The following is a 4946-nucleotide window of genomic DNA, read 5'->3' on the forward strand; positions in this document are numbered from 1 at the left end:
ACTCCGAGTCCCATGAGCCATCTCTCAGCAGCCCTGTCACAGCTTCTGGCCTGCACTGTGCTGGCACAGTGGGGTCTGTGCATGACAGAGGGTGACTCTGGGCCCTTCTGAGAAAAGGCCCCAAGTGGCAGAGTGCACTTCCAAGACAAGTACCCGTGGCCGATCTCAGCCCGAGGCGTCTGGAGCACCTAGACTGATGCTTCTCCCTCCTGCCAGCGCACAGCAGTCCTGCAGCTGAGGCCAGAGCGGGGGCGGGGTCAGGGGCCAGTGACACTCTGGGTGGCAGTGGGCACAGGAACTGGCTCAGCTGCTCTCTGGCTCCCTGACCTGACAGGGAACTGCTGTCTTCACTTCCTCAACTGCAAAATGGGGACACCCTGGCCTCGAAGGACACCAGAAGACCAGGTAAGACAAGGGCTGCTTCTCCAGGCCCAGGCTCGGCGTGTGGCGAGGCCGGGCTGTCTGGAAGTGAGTCCCCAGAGGCCATGAGTACAGCAGGCTCTCCAGCTCAGCTGGGATCTGCCCCTTCCCTCGGCGGCTCTCGCTGATGGCCTTGGTGCATCTGGTGGAAGGACACTGCCTCCAAGGACTGAGGGTGCACATGTCTGAGGGTGGCTTGTCCTGGTTCTAGGCTCTCGGTCCACACATGTTGGCTGAGCCTGAGTCCCTGCCTCAGAGGGTCAGCTTAGGGTCCAGACGCATCTTCTCTTCCCTCCGGCTGTGCTGATGGACGCTTGGCAAACACACACATGGAAGCGGAAGGCCCGAGTGCACATGTGTGCCTCACACGCTGTGGCAGAGTGGGCCGCACAAGTACAAAGGTGCAGCCAGGGAGGGAGAATTAAAGGTGCCTTGTGTGAGCAAAACCCATATTCTGGTTCCTGGGCACAGTTCACGCCTGCGCCTCACGGCCCTGCCCTCCCCGCACCTTCCTTTCCTCCTCCACAACCCGCCTGGTGTGGGCAAGAGGGGGCGGGACAGCTTCCCAGGGGTGGCCACTCAGCCAGTGGGGACAGGCACACCTGACTGGGCTCCTGGGCCGGCCTCAGGCTTGGCAAGGGGAGGCAGGGAGGCCATGCCTCTGCACGAAGAGGAAGGCCACTGCTCCTCTGGGGCTGGGGAGGCTGTTCCCAGAGACACTCCAAGGGACAACCTCAGCCTTCCTCCCAGAAACCCCTGAGGCATCAGGGCCAGGTGGGAGTCAAGGGTGTGCTGGGAGGAGGGGCAGCAAGAGAGGGCACTGGGTTAGGGGACCCAGCCGATGGGGTGGAGGGAGCAGGCTGTCCCCAGGTGAGGCGCACTGGCTGTGTGACACTGACCAGGACGAGGCCTCCAGGCCTCCTTCCTCCAGCTGTCAAGGGGCACCTACCTTCTGCCCCAGAGTCCTGCCAGGGTCAGAGCGTGACACCTGTGCGTGGGGCTGTCCTGCCAAGCGGGATTCTGGAAGTCTGACAGGTCCACCAATCAGAGGTACTGTCCTCAGAGAACACAGGGGGCGTTAGTGGCCGACAGACGTCTGTGCACAGAAGTGCCCAGCACAGGCCCAGGATCCTGGGGAGGCCCTGCATTCAGCTCTCTGTGGGTCCTTGGCACTTGATTCCCTGTCCCCTTCACTCCTCAGCCTCTGTCTCCTTTGATCCTCAGGCTCCATCCTCTTCTCTCCTCAGACTCTGTCCTCTTTGCTCAGCTTCCATCCTCTTCACTCCTTAACCTCCATCCTCTTCACACCCCAACCTCTGTCCTCTTCACACCCCAACCTCTGTCCTCTTCACTCCCCAGCCCCTGTCTCCTTCACTCCTCAGCCCCTGTCTCCTTCACTCCTCAGCCCCTGTCTCCTTCTCTCCTCAGCCTCCATCCCCTTCACTCCCCAGCCTCCATCCCCTTTGATTCTCAGCCTCCATCCCCTGCTTCCCTGCAGGACATGGGGAAGGTTCTTTGAAAACGCTGCTCGTCACACCCGGAGGGTTAGGTAACCCTAGCGCTGTCGGTGGGTCTGACGTTTACTGTCGGGACATCAGGAGCTCATAAAACATCCTGGGTTGGGAGAAGATGCCAGCTTGTTTGCCCGACTTCCTGTGAGCAGGGCTCTGGTCACCACGCCTGTGACGAGAGCCAATGGCTGGACCCAACCTCAGTGCGCAGGGCATCTCAGTGGCAGGCCGGGCTGTGCTGCCCGTGGGCTCACAGGCTCCACCATGGCCGACTGAGTTGGGGCAGGAATCGGAGAGAGCGAGCGCCTCTGCAGATGTCCCAGGGGTCCTAGGCGCAGCAGGCCGGAGGGGACGATGTGTTCATTCGGGGATCATGTCCTGTGTTGAGGTGGCGCTCGTGGTGCCTCTGCTGACCTCAGCTGCCTGGTTACTCTGAGCTCAGCCCCTGCAGCCTCTGCAGGGCCCCAGATGCCAGGTGAGACCTACATCTCTGGAGAGAGGACAGAGGACTCAGGGTCCCTCGTTCAGGGGCAACGGAGGCAGCACATGCTCAGGGCTACCTTGGTGACTGGTGTGGTGGAGACACCTCACCCAGCTTCGCCTGGGGCAGCTGCTCGGGGAGCGCTGACCACCAGTGCCCGGCCAGCCGGAGTGTGCGATGGCTGCGTCTCCTGCCAGCCCACCCCATTCCCTGCTCTTGGTCCCCTCCTCCTGCCTGAGGATGGCTTGGAACAGGCCTCTTGGCACAGCAAGTGGCAGGTGCTGCTCCTCATGGTGCCGCTACACAGAGGGCACCAAGGTCTTGCAAGACCCAGAGGGTCCTGGGTCAGGGTCCAGCAGGCCTGTGGGGTTGCTAAAGCAGGACTAGCGCCCCAGAACTTCCAGGGGGCAGCCAGGCAGGGGCCAGGAGGCTACAGGTGACCAGCTCTTCCTGCTCAGGCCCAGGCCCCCAGGCCGCCCATCATTTACAGGGCCTGAGTGATGCGTGACAAGAAGACTGCAGAGTGTGTGGACCCCTGGGTCAGGGTGGAGCATGAGCCTGGGCACAGACAGCGAGGCTGTCCCGAGGAACTAGCAAGGCAGACAGAGCAGGCTCTGAAGAGCTGTGACTGGGACTTTCTGGAAGCCCCGCTTGCTGGCTGTGAGGACTGCAAAGGGCCTGAGCCCTGGTGCTGAGGGAGGAGCCACCACAGGCCTGTGAGGCCAGAGTCAGCTGCCTGACCGAGGAGGGTGGGTGTGCCACTCCTGAGGCTGGGCTGAGCCCTCCTGTCCTCAGCTCTCCTGGAAGCCAGGAAAGGAGGCAGGGAAGGGATGGCTGGGAGGAGCTGTCCCTCCACACAGGGCCCTGAGGACTGCATGGGATTGGGGACACTGGGGCCTGGCCTGGGTGCCCAGCGTGGCCCCTGGGTGGGGGACACCCTCCCTGCACACGGGCCTCTCTTCTGATGACCCTGGCTGTTCTCACCACGACTTGGCATGGGGCTTGCAGTATCCAGAGTGGACACACAAACCTGGTCTGACCCTCCAGACCCAAGTGCTGTGTCCCAGGATGGCCCCACCCTGGGGTGACAGGAGGGCACCTTGCTGCTGGCGCCTCCCCCACCATGTCCCCCTCACGGCCAACAGGAGGCCGCCCAGGGCCAGCCGTTCCTGGAACACCACTGCACCCCGGCCTACCAGGAAACTGACCACCACCCCCAGGGGACCTGAGCTCCCACGGCATGGGGTGCAGGCTGGTTTTGTGGTCTGTGTGCTAACAGCTAGTGCTGGCTGTGACCTTCACGAGAGGCGCTTCCCAAGACAGGGGCCTGCACTGCCCCTAGCGCCCTTGCAGAAAGCCACCCCTCCCTGCCCAGCACCTGGGGACTGGGGGAGGGCACCAAACCCTCAGCCTTCTCTGCCCAGAACCCTGGAGATGTGCACACCTGGGGACCAAGGACGGTGGCCTGGGGGCCAGGCACTGTGGCAGCGAGCAGGGCACAGCCGAGTCATGTGCAGCACTCACCACGTGCCGTGGTGGGCCAGCGTGCCACCTACTGTGCCCAGGCAGGGTGGGTGCTGCCACCCGGGAACCCACCTCTGCTGCCTCCCTTGCTGCCATGGGCCTGCTGCCCACAGACGGCTGTCCCTCGGGCCCTGATGGGAAGCACAGAAAGGCTGCCAGCCCAGGAGAGAGGAGCAGGTGTCCAAACATGGCCACGCATCCATGGCATAGGCACCTGGCGGAAGGGCCGGCAGGCTCCCAAGGGTGTCCCAGGGCCCGTGGGGGTTGTGCTGTGACCCGGGACTATACCCTGGGCTCCAAGCAGTTGACCCTTACTGGACTTCTTGGGACGCCAGGGGCAGTTTCAAGAAGCACCTGCCCTCTGAAGGACGCCTCGCTGGTGCAGGGTGGGGCCACCTGCTGCCAGGAAGGGGAAATGCTGCTAGTGGTCAGAGCTCACAGTGGGGAGGCCCACAGGGAAGCCCAGCAGTCCCCTGCCTGCTGGAGCTAGGGCCTGGTAGAGCAGTGACAAAGGACACAGCGAGACACCTACTGGTGGCAGACGAGGACCCGGTACCTGCAGCAAGGCCAAATTGCAGTACCCCAGCTCCAAGCAGAGCTTCAAGGCTGGATTTGGCTCAGTGGTGCGAGGCCCTGGGCTCAGTCCCCAGCACCCCAAAATCCAAGCAACCCAGCAAGCACGTTCCAGCTGGAGGAGCCCAGTGGAAGGGCGGCACACACACACACACTGAATGCCACCTGGGCTGCCTCACACGCATGACCAGCACAAGCCAGACCCACCAGGGCACAAAGGCGATGGGGAAGCCCTGTCCCCACGGGCTGCTCCCAGACCTTCCCTCTCCTCTCTGAGAGCTTTACTGCACAGCGTTTCCCACGCTGCCTGCCCAGGTCCACCTGGACCGCAGAGTTCTCTCTCTGGTGTGCAGAGGCCTGGGAAACCCGGCACCGTCCCATCCTGCAGGCACAACACCCAGAGGCGTTCCTCCAAGGCTGCTGTATGAATTAGCAGG

This window comes from Sciurus carolinensis, unplaced genomic scaffold (assembly GCF_902686445.1).
Source record: "Sciurus carolinensis unplaced genomic scaffold, mSciCar1.2, whole genome shotgun sequence".
In the NCBI taxonomy this organism is placed as follows: domain Eukaryota; kingdom Metazoa; phylum Chordata; class Mammalia; order Rodentia; family Sciuridae; genus Sciurus; species Sciurus carolinensis.